Source organism: Podarcis filfolensis (genome assembly GCF_964270895.1).
Source record: "Podarcis filfolensis genome assembly, chromosome: 10".
In the NCBI taxonomy this organism is placed as follows: domain Eukaryota; kingdom Metazoa; phylum Chordata; class Lepidosauria; order Squamata; family Lacertidae; genus Podarcis; species Podarcis filfolensis.
In genome coordinates, this window is record NC_139612.1 from 70,413,448 (window position 1) to 70,424,514 (window position 11,067).

Genomic DNA, 11,067 nt, shown 5'->3' on the forward strand with positions numbered 1-11,067 from the left:
ACCAAAGAGAAGGCAATACTCTGGAAGGGACCCGCGGGGTCATCTAGTCCAACCCGCTGCCTGCAGGGCTCTTTGGCCCAACGTGGCTCTCGAACCCACAACCCTGACCCGAAGAGTCTCATGCTCTAAATCGGAGAGGAGTTGGAAGGGCTCTCCCGGGGTCATCTAGTCCAGCCCCCTGAAATGCAGGAGTTTCCCATTTTTTAAAAAGGAAGATTTTAAAGAGCACCCATAATTTTTGGCACGGGGAACACCCACAAACCCACAGAGACAGAAAGAGGGCTCTGGCTGTTGTTGGAAAGAGAGGGAGAGAAATGCAAGGGATGGGTGGGATAGGTCAGTTAGCGGTAAGGAATATGACTTATCAAGGTTGCGAGTTCGAGACTCACATCGGGCAAAAGATTCCTGCCTTGCAGGGCGGGTTGGACTAAATGACCCTGGTGGGTCTCTTCCAACCTTACCCTTCTGTGATTCTGTCCATTCTCCCACCACCCAAACCAAGAAGCCCCCAAACACACCGTGGGCGTAGCCAGGATTTATGTTAAAGAGGGGGCAGGTAGCCAGGAATTACAATTTATTGGGGGGTGGGCACCCACCTGTTGCCCATATCCTCTCTCTGGCTCTGCCTAGCAGATTCGGAAGGAAATATCTCAACAGAAGTTTGTTGAAACAGCAGTTGCTACAAATTACTTTCTCTTGACCCCAAAACAAACTTCAACTTTTAGTTAAATATTTTATTGACTTGATTTGGGCGGAGGAGGCAGCTGCCCCCTGGCTACGCCCATGGCCCCCCCCCCGACCAACCGATTGGCAAGAGACGAGGTGCCCACCTGGGAGAAAGGAGGCGCCGTCGAGGGAGGACACGGCGCTCTTTTCGGGGTGCCAGGCGCCGTCGGTTCCCCCCCGGAACCCCCTGCTCTTCCTCTCCGTCCTCCTCCCGGGCTTGGCAAGGGCTGCAATCCGCCAGCCTCCAAGCCAGGCGAGCCGAGTCTCCGCAGAAGCAGCTGCCCCTGGCGCGCTCCTCGGGCGCGCAGCTTCCGCGGGGAGGAGCCGCGCCGCCCCCGCGGCCAGGGGCGGGGCCGGCGCAGGTGCCTCCCTTCCGGGACCAATGGCAGCAGCAGCAGCAGGAGGAGGAGTTGCGCACACCTGGAGGAAGCCAGGCCCCCTCACCTGGCCAGGGCGCACGCACCTGGGCGCATCCCCTCGGAGCCTGCCGCTCATGTCCCGCACCAAGGAGACTTCTTCGCAGGACCGGACACGGTGGCGTCGAGTTACCTACCTCTCACCTGGCCGGGGAGGTGCGCCTCACCTGAGCCGGGCCCTTACCTGTCCCGGACCACGCCCCTCCGCGCTCTCCTGGCTCTCCCCACCTTCCATCAGCCAGGACGCAGCCCCGGGCCTGCGCGCCCTTGGCTGCAGGGGGCCCAGATCCCAGCTCATGGGTGCCCAAACTTTTTTTCAAAGAGGGCCAGAATTGATGAAGTGAACATGCATGAGGGCTGACCAAAATTGTTGACCTTTTAAATATAATAATAATAATTATTGTTATTTGACCAAACTTCCCTAAAACAGGGCTGCCTTCAGTAGTCTTTTAAAAGTAAAATAGTTGTTTATTTCCTTGACATCTGGCGGGAGGGCGTTCCACAGGGCAGGTGCCACCACCGAGAAGGCCCTCTGCCTGCTTCCCTGTAACCTCACTTCTCACAGGGAGGGAACCGCCAGAAGGCCCTCGGAGCTGGACCTCAGTGTGGGTGGATGTGGGTGGAGACGCTCTTTCATGTATACTGGACCGAGGCCATTTAGGGCTTTAAAGGTCAGCACCAACACTTTGAATTGTGCTTGGAAACGTACTGGGAACCAATGAAGGTCTTTCAGGACCTTGTTTGGATACTTATTGCTGTACCAAAGATTTCTTCAAGCTGTTCTCAAAAGGTCAGTTATTTTGTCATTTATACATCATATACAGAAGCTCACACTCTTGATTTCTATTTTTTTGGGGGGTGTTAACTATCCTTTTAGGTTTTTGCACAGCTAACTGTCAGCTACCCTCCTTCGATGCACAATGGCTTACCTGAGTCCAAACGCCCCGTGTTCTTTATAATTATGCCTGGAATCGATAGAAAAGAGTTTTTCTCCCTCTCTCCTAACACTGGAACTCGTGGACATGCAATGAAGCTGAATGTCAGAAGATTCGGGACGGATAGCAGCAAGTCCTTCTTCATGCAGTGCAGAGTTAACCTGTGGAACTCCTTCCCACAGGAGACAGGGATGACCACCAAGCTAGATGGCTTTAAAAGGGAATTAGACAAATTCATGGAGGAGGAGGTGGAGGAGGGGGGCTATCGATGGCTCTGCCTCCACAGTGCTACTGAATACCAGTTGCTGGTACAGTGGTACCTCGGGTTAAGTACTTAATTCTTTCCGGAGGTCCGTTCTTAACCTGAAACTGTTCTTAACCTGAGGTACAACTTTAGCTAATGGGGCCTCCCGCTGCTGCCGCGCTGCCGGAGCACGATTTCTGTTCTCATCCTGAAGCAAAGTTCTTAACCTGAAGCACTATTTATGGGTTAGCAGAGTCTGTAACCTGAAGTGTATGTAACCTGAAGCGTATGTAATCCGAGGTACCACTGTAACCTCAAGAGGGGAGAGGGCTCTTATGTTCAAATCTTGATTGCTGGTTTCCCATGGGGCATCTGGTCGGCCACTGATCCATACTGAGTGCCTGTTCTCACAACCAAGCTCAGTACATCGTTGTTGTTGTTGTTGTTGTTGTTGTTGTTGTTGTTGTTGTTGTTTAGTCGTTTAGTTGTGTCCAACTCTTTGTGGCCCCCTGGACCAGAGCACGCCAGGCACTCCTGTCTTCCACTGCCTCCCACAGTTTGGTCAAACCTATGTTCATACCTTCGAGAACACTGTCCCACCATCTCGTCCTCTGTCGTCCCCTTCTCCTTGTGCCCTCAATCTTTCTTTCCAGGGAGTCTTCTCTTCTCATGAGGTGGCCAAAGTCTTGGAGCCTCAGCTTCAGGATCTGTCCTTCCAGTGAGCACTCAGGGCTCCTTAAGAATGGAGAGGGTTGATCTTCTTGCAGCCCATGGGACTCTCAAGAGTCTCCTCCAGCACCAGAATTCAAAAGCATCAATTCTTCAGCGATCAGCCTTCTTGATGGTCCAGCTCTCACTGGCTCCAGGATAGAGGGGTCTTTGGCCTGATCCAGCAGGGCTTGGTCAAGCCAAAGGCACTTTTGAGGCTAAGAGGAAGTGCCGCTGCAGTTCCTTTGTCTGATTTTGAGAAGCAGGCGCATACTTTCATAAGACGTAAGAGATTTATGTGATCTGAAGAGAACGCGAATATAACCAGGCACACGACGAAATAGTGCTGGGCCCCGGGGGTTAACCCGAGCAACGCGGTCCAGGTCCAATCCCGAATCCAAGGGTTCCACGAGGAGTCAGTCCGGAAGGGCCAAGGCACGACACAAAGCAGGAAACCCGGCTAGACCAGGCACAGGGTCTCAGGCAGGTTCCAGCAAGCAGCAATGTTTCTCCCGCAACCTGGAGCAAGGCCCGACTGCCTTTTATCTTTGTCGGAGTAATGGCCGGTCCTGATCCCCCGGTGACTCACCTCCCTGTCTCGCTCGAAGGCGAGCACACCTCCTGCGAGTACTCAGGTCTCTCCTTCTCTCAGACCTCAGTCTCTGCAGCTCGGGAGACATCGGTGGGTTACTAGACCCAGAGGCTGCCTCAGCCTCTCCTGACCCAACCGGTAGTGGAGCAGCTGTAAGTGACGGCCCAGCTGGAGGCAACGAGGTCATCCCCGCATCTGGAGCCAGGACAGGCTCAGGCCCCTGACTCGGCCCAGCTGGTGCTTGTTGCAGGGGAACCTGTGCAGAGTGGGACTCTTCAGAATCAGGCCCCAGACTCGGTTCAGATGGTGCCTGAGGCAAAGGATCCGGTGCGGACTGAGACTCCTCCGGCTCCGAGTCCGAGCCCGAGTCCCAGGCTATCACACCTCCTGCAATTTGGTCAATATCATGTTCGTAGCTTCGAGAACACTGTCCCACCATCTCGTCCTCTGTCGTCCCCTTCTCCTTGTGCCCTCAATCTTTCTTTCCAGGGAGTCTTCTCTTCTCATGAGGTGGCCAAAATCTTGGAGCCTCAGCTTCAGGATCTGTCCTTCCAGTGAGCACTCAGGACTCCTTAAGAATGGAGAGGTTTGATCTTCTTGCAGTCCATGGGACTCTCAAGAGTCTCCTCCAGCACCAGAATTCAAAAGCATCAATTCTCTGGCGATCAGCCTTCTTGATGGTCCAGCTCTCACTTCCATACATCACTACTGGGAAAACCATAACTTTAACTATACAGTACCATTAAATGAGAACAGATCTGTCAATTACAGCTTTCTTTTCCAGGGAAAAATCCTGCCTATGTTGTCTCCTTTCCTGTCCTGCGAACTGTCCTTAGTTTGATATTTTGTGATTGCAGTGGGAAAAGGAATGGGTGCGAATTCTCCAGAAGCCTTGCCCTGAGAATTTCGGATGAGCCAGAACGGGTGAATTTCCTGAACACCTTGCGGCTCCTGTACTTTGCACTTGAGGCAAAAGCGATGGCTTGGCTAGTGTGAGAAAGCTACTCCCCTAGACTAAGATTACCAGATTTTTTTCAATGAATCCACTTTTCAACTTCAGTGGGTTTTGTATGGGGACTGATGTGTAAATCCGGGGACTGTCCCCGGGAAACAGGAACGTCTGGTAACCTTATGCCGAGACATTCCCCTGAATCTTCCACTCCTCTTTGCCAGATACGGCAGTTACATCACCAGGGATTCTCTGCGTTGAGGGTGACTAAGAGTTTCTATATAGCACAAGGTGAAATAGCTCAACCGAGGGATTAGCAACACCTGCAATCGGAGGAAGATCTCTTCCGCAGAGTTGGGCCTCTAACAAGTTCTGTAGCCAGAAAGTTCCCCCACCCGCAAACCCACGGAACAATTTCCTTTGTGGCGGCATCTCCTGAAATGATTAAGGGCTGAGGTGGAAAACGGAAACACCTGCCATGTGTATCTGAACAGCACAAATCCGTTTAACAGGGACAGCCTGTAATTTTTAGATCCCGGGTTTGGAGGTTCAGCCTAATCATAGAACAGAATCGTAGAGTTGGAAGGGACCCCCAAAGGTCATCTAGTCCAACCCCCTGAAATGCAGGAGTCACAACTAAATAATCCTTGACAGATGGGCCGTCCAACCTCTGCTTAAAAACCTCCAAGGAAGGAGAGTCCACCACCTTCCGAGGGAGACTGTTTCTATTATTATTATTATTATTATTATTATTATTATTATTATTATTATTATCATCTTGCATCCACCCTTCATAGAATTGCAGACTCGTAAGGCAACCAAATCATCTATTTTTTCCTTTTTTTTATTCATTTTATAACACAACTAAACAACAAAAGCAGAAAAAACAAACAATACAAACAAATTCTTATCTTATCCTTATTTTTTCTAAACATTGTTAGGTGGGCTTCCCCAAGTCCCCCCTATCTGATTTTCATTTTACCTCATCTTTAGCAGTTTACATATATCAAAATTTTTAACCATTTTCTTTATCACGCTTACTTTTACCATAAAAATCTTCACATTTTATCACTTACAAATAATACTATTTTAAAATACACTATCTTCTACTTCTAACCCTACAGCCTATATCCACTTCCAAAGCTATTCTAAGATTTAAATATTAACATATTTTTTCAGATAGTCTTTAACTTTTCCCAGTCTTCTTCCACCCTCTCTTCTCTCTGGTCTCGGAGTCTCCCAGTCTATTTGGCAAGTTGCATATAGTCCATCATCTTCATCAACCAAATCATCTGGTTCAACTCCCTTCCTTCCCTCTTTGTCCAGCCACAGAAAGGGCCTTATCTGTCCAGGCAAAAACCCTCAAGGAGGGTGTAGGACAAGGCCGGTTCTGGCCTGGAGGGAGAAGATCTGGCCTGGAAATAGTTTCAAAACCCCGTGCTTCATTACTGCAATGCAGCCTACATGGGGCGGCCCTTGAAGTTGGCGTGGCGATCACAGAGCGCAGAAGGCACCCCTGCGAGTGCTAACTGCTACAGCAGCGTGAGATGTTACAGTCCGGAAAACTCAGCAAGGTAATTTTAAAAAGAAAAATGTACATAAGACTGACAACCCCAAATGCAAAGCAATACATCAGAGAAGCCACCAAGAAAAGATTCGGGGAAGGCTTTCTCACCAAACCATTGCTCACTGAAAGCCATACCTTGAAGCGGGGCCTTCTCGGTGGTAGCACCTGGGTCGTGGAAACACTTTCCCCCTAGGGATTAGGCTGACACCCGGCACTGGGGAGCTCTTGGCACCGAGTCGAAACATGTAATTTTTAATTGTTGCAGAAATTGGGTCTGCTGGTTAAGGTATTCTAACATATAAAGAAAAAGGAAAATAGAAGTTGCCTTACCTTGAGTCAGATTCTGATCCATCTAGCCCCGTAATGTTGGCATTGGCTGGGATTTCAGACAGGGAATCTCTCTCAACAGTACCTGGAGATGCTGGGGTTTGAACCCAAGACCTTCTACATTCAAAGCATATGTCCTGCCACTGAGCTATAGCACTTTCCCTATAGTGGGGTACATGTATATTAGTTTTTTGTGTTTAGGTGGGTGCAATTGTTTTATATATTAGGCTCATTGTCACCCACCCTGTGACCATCCTCTAAAATAAATCTTTCATTATTATTTCTTTCCCCCCAGGATAATCTTTATTAGTTTTTTTTATTACCTCCTTTACATACACACATTACATTACATTTTACATTTATACTTGCTCCTAAGAGCTGACTTCCCTCCTTCCTTCTTCTGGCTCATTTATATCGTCTCTAAATTTTTCGCATTGTCTTTATCCATTTTGTATATTGTCGTTCTTCTTCCACATTTGTCCATAAAATGTCTGTAAACAAATAAATCTTTCTATATATAAGAATCTTGTTGTCTGTCTATATTCATTTACAAATACTGTTAGTTACCCTGGTCGCATTATACATTTTACTTCTTATTGTTATTATTGTCCAATAAAATTCTTTGTATTTTCCCATTATGAGGTTTATTTTGATTCTTCTTTTATTATTATTTCTTTGACGTTTCTCCCTCCCGCCTTCCCGAAGGAGCCCAGGCTGGCCGTCCATCATCATAAATAAAAGGATTTAAAATGTTACAAGAATTAAAACTGACTGATGACACATCTTCAGTATGCATGAAACTACCGAGCCAAGTCATCCCGAGACTTGGAGTCAGGAGTCATCAGGATGGCGTTGACACCTAGCTCTACGTCTTTAGGTGAGGCAGTGGAAAGGCTGAGCCCATAAGGGACCCGATGAAAACGTAAGATTTGGATATTCCGCAAATGAGGAAGGGTATCTGAAATATACTCAGAGTCGCAAAGTGATTTCATGCTCTTTATTCAGCTCATAGTGGTGAGCAGGAATGAATGAAAGTCCCCTCAAGGTATCTGCTTTATATACATTATTTACACAATGGGCTGCACATGATTGGCTCATTCCGGAATTCTACTGTAAGCCAATCAGGTTGTGGATTCATTTCTATCTGGAGCATGATTGGGTGGTTCCTGCCAACCAATCATACTGCTGCATTGTTCTAGGACCAATCAGACTGCTGCATTCTGAATCCTATTGTTCTAGGACCAATCAGACTGCTGCCTTTTGGATCCTATTGTTCTAGGACCAATCAGACTGCTGCAGTTTGGATCCTATTCAACTCAGTACATAACAGTATCTTTTTATATGCGACGGCGGCAGCAAGAGTTTTGATCGCAGCAAAATGGAAGAGTAATGAAATCCCCTCTATACAAAATTGGATCCAAAAGCTGACAGAATATGCCGAATTAGATGGTCTATCAGAAAAAATAAAGAATAAATCAAAACAGGAATTTGTTTCAAAATGGGAGGTTTTCAAAGAATATCTGAAAAATAAATATAGTAGTTTAAATTATGCTGCAGCATTCAAGGAACTTCAGTAACAGTTGCAAGGTAGATATAAGAAATTAGATTTATTAAGAATAAGTTTAATTATGATAAAAGTGTGTATTGGCAATAAGTAATATGAAATTGAAATATGGAATAGACGGGAGGTTGGGTCTTTAGTGTTAAGACCAATATATGTTTTATTGTTTGCTAAGAAAGTTATGTGTCTATGGTTATTCTTGTGTGTAATTTGGTATTTGTGTTTATAAAAAAAGAAAAGAAAACAAAACAAAACGTAAGAAGAGCCTCTTGGATCAAGCCCAATGCCCATCGAGCCCAGCATCTTGTTCTCACAGTGGCCAACAAGCAGGATTCGAACCCAAGACCATTTTCTCCCCTCTTTGGGATGTGGAAGCAAAGCATAGTCATTGTGGCTAGTAACCATCAATATTCTCTCTTTTTTCTTTGTTTTTATGTACCTAAGCCTAAGGTGGTGGTGGTGGTGGTGTTGTAATTGTAATATTGAATTTATTCTATGTTCGCCAAATTGTTGATTTTTGTTCCTTTGAATCAGGCATCAGCAAACTCTGGCCCTCCAGATGTTTGGGACTACAATTCCCATCATCCCTGACCACTGGTCCTGTTAGCTAGGGATCATGGGAATTATAGTCCCAAACATCTGGAGGGCTGGATTTTGCCTATGCCTGCTTGAATTTACTGACATGCTCTGTATGTTGTATATTTGGCATTCCCACTGTTCTCTGTCTTGAATGCTTTCTGTAAGCCACTCGAAAGCAGCATAGAAGCAAAATAAAATCCAAAGCGATCAAACATTTCGTAGGCGATGCAGCAAAGCAGAGGTGAAGTTGGCATTCAGACCCTGCTGGGAAAGACGGGATTTAAATTTCACGTGTTGGTGAATTAATAAGACTACGTGTTGTCCTCATTTCTCATCAGCATAATTTTGCTTCCATGTTGTTGTTTAGTCGTTTAGTTGTGTCCGACTGTTCGTGACCCCCTGGACCAGAGCACGCCAGGCACTCCTGTCTTCCACTGCCTCCCGCAGTTTGGTCAAACTCATGTTCGTAGCTTCGAGAACACTGTCCAACCATCTCGTCCTCTGTTGTCCCCTTCTCCTTGTGCCCTCCATCTTTCCCAAAGTCAGGGTCTTTTCCAGGGAGTCTTCTCTTCTCATGAGGTGGCCAAAGTCTTGGAGCCTCAGCTTCAGGATCTGTCCTTCCAGTGAGCACTCAGGGCTGATTTCCTTCAGAATGGATAGGTTTGACCTTCTTGCAGTCCATGGGACTCTCAAGAGTCTCCTCCAGCACCACAATTCAAAAGCATCAATTCTTTGGCGATCAGCCTCCTTTATGGTCCAGCTCTCACTTCCATACATCACTACTGGGAAAACCATAGCTTTAACTATACGGACCTTTGTTGGCAAGGTGATGTCTCTGCTTTTTAAGATGCTGTCTAGGTTTGTCATTGCTTTTCTCCCAAGAAGCAGGCGTCTTTTAATTTCGTGGCTGCTGTCACCATCTGCAGTGATCATGGAGCCCAAGAAAGTAAAATCTCTCACTGCCTCCATTTCTTCCCCTTCTATTTGCCAGGAGGTGATGGGCCCAGTGGCCATGATCTTCGTTTTTTTTGATGTTGAGCTTCAGACCATATTTTGCGCTCTCTTCTTTCACCCTCATTAAAAGCTTCTTTAATTCCTCCTCACTTTCTAACATCAAGGTTGTGTCATCTGCATATCTGAGGTTGTTGATATTTCTTCCGGCAATATTTGCTTCCATGCTGGGAGTCAAAACAAGTTCAATTCCTTGCTACACAAGTATAGTTGTCACAATACACAAAGTGCAACAGGATGAATGATAATAACTGTGAAAATTTTACTGCTTATTTCCTGTTGTAAAGGTCTAGTCCAGTATGTGCAACATATACAGTTCATATGTACGGTGTCATATTTTTCCATGCTGGGAGGAGCATCACCAGTTGAATTTCTTTTCTTTTTTTATTCAAAATTAAAACAAAACATATTATCCAGAAACATATCATCCTTATTTTTTCCCCATTTTTCTTCCCTCCCACACAACCCCCCCCCCACCTTCCCTCAGTTCCAGTCTTTGATTTATCTAAGAATGCTGTTTTCTGCATGTTACAAAGTTGTATAGATCCTCATACTATTTAGCTGGTTATTATCAATAAAAAGTTTGTGAATGTTTATGCAAAGCCAGCCAAGGAGTCCAGTTCACTTTGTTGCGTCTTCAGATACTTTGTAAAGGGTTCCCATTCATCCTTAAAGTCACAGTTCTCCTTGTCCCGTAGCTTAAATGTCAATTTTGCCAGTTCTGCATAGTCCATCAATTTTTCTTGCCATGATTCTTTAGTTGGAATTTCCATCCTTCCAAAGTTCCAATTCCATCCGTGTGCTATTAGGACTCTTGCAGCTGTTGTTGCATACATGAAGATGTTTTTCAGCTTTTTTGGCAGATCTTTCCCTACAATCCCTAACAAAAATGCTTCAGGTTTTTTAAACAAATGTTAAATGGAACATTTTCTTCAATTCATTGTACAGTGGTGCCCCGCAAGACGAACGCCTCGCAAGACGAAAAACCCGCTAGACGAAAGGGTTTTCCGTTTTTCGATGCGCTTCGCAAGACGAATTTCCCAATGGGCTTCCTTCGCAAGACGAAAGCCCATAGGGAAATCTCTAGGACAGCGGGGAAGCGCAGCGCGTCTTCCCCACTGTCCCCGGACCTCCTCCGAAGGCTGGCGGTGGGGCGGAGAGGCCTCCTCCCGCCGCCAGCCTTCGGAAGGCTCCTCCGAAGGCTGGCGGTGGGGCGGAGAGACCTTCTCCCCGCGCCAGCCTTCGGATGGCTGTCCTGAAGACTTGCGGTGGGAGGAGGGTTTTCCTTCCCACCGCCAACATTCAGAATGCTGTTCTGAATGTTGGCGGTAGGGAGGAAAAACCCTCCTCCCACCGCAAGCCCCGGGAACAGAGGAGAAGCGCTGCGCGCCTTCCCCTCTGTTCCCGTACCTTTCCTGAAGGCTTGCGGTGGGGAGAAAAGCCCTTCTCCGC

At 46.8% G+C, this 11,067-nt stretch overlaps 1 protein-coding gene across 3 annotated transcripts in view; it reads right to left on the bottom strand.

The window, feature by feature from the left end:
* The window catches only part of IRF5 (interferon regulatory factor 5), a 46,405-nt gene extending 45,072 nt beyond the window's left edge, over positions 1–1,333 (bottom strand). The window contains exon 1 of one of the 3 annotated variants that reach the window (XM_083572931.1): positions 1,190–1,333. The gene's annotated coding sequence lies outside the window, so the exon portion shown is untranslated. Of the gene's footprint in view, positions 1–830; positions 1,085–1,189 lie in introns of those variants that run through there. The other 2 variants (XM_083572927.1, XM_083572928.1) reach the window with 2 other exon arrangements.
* Positions 1,334–11,067: the final 9,734 nt, after the last annotated feature.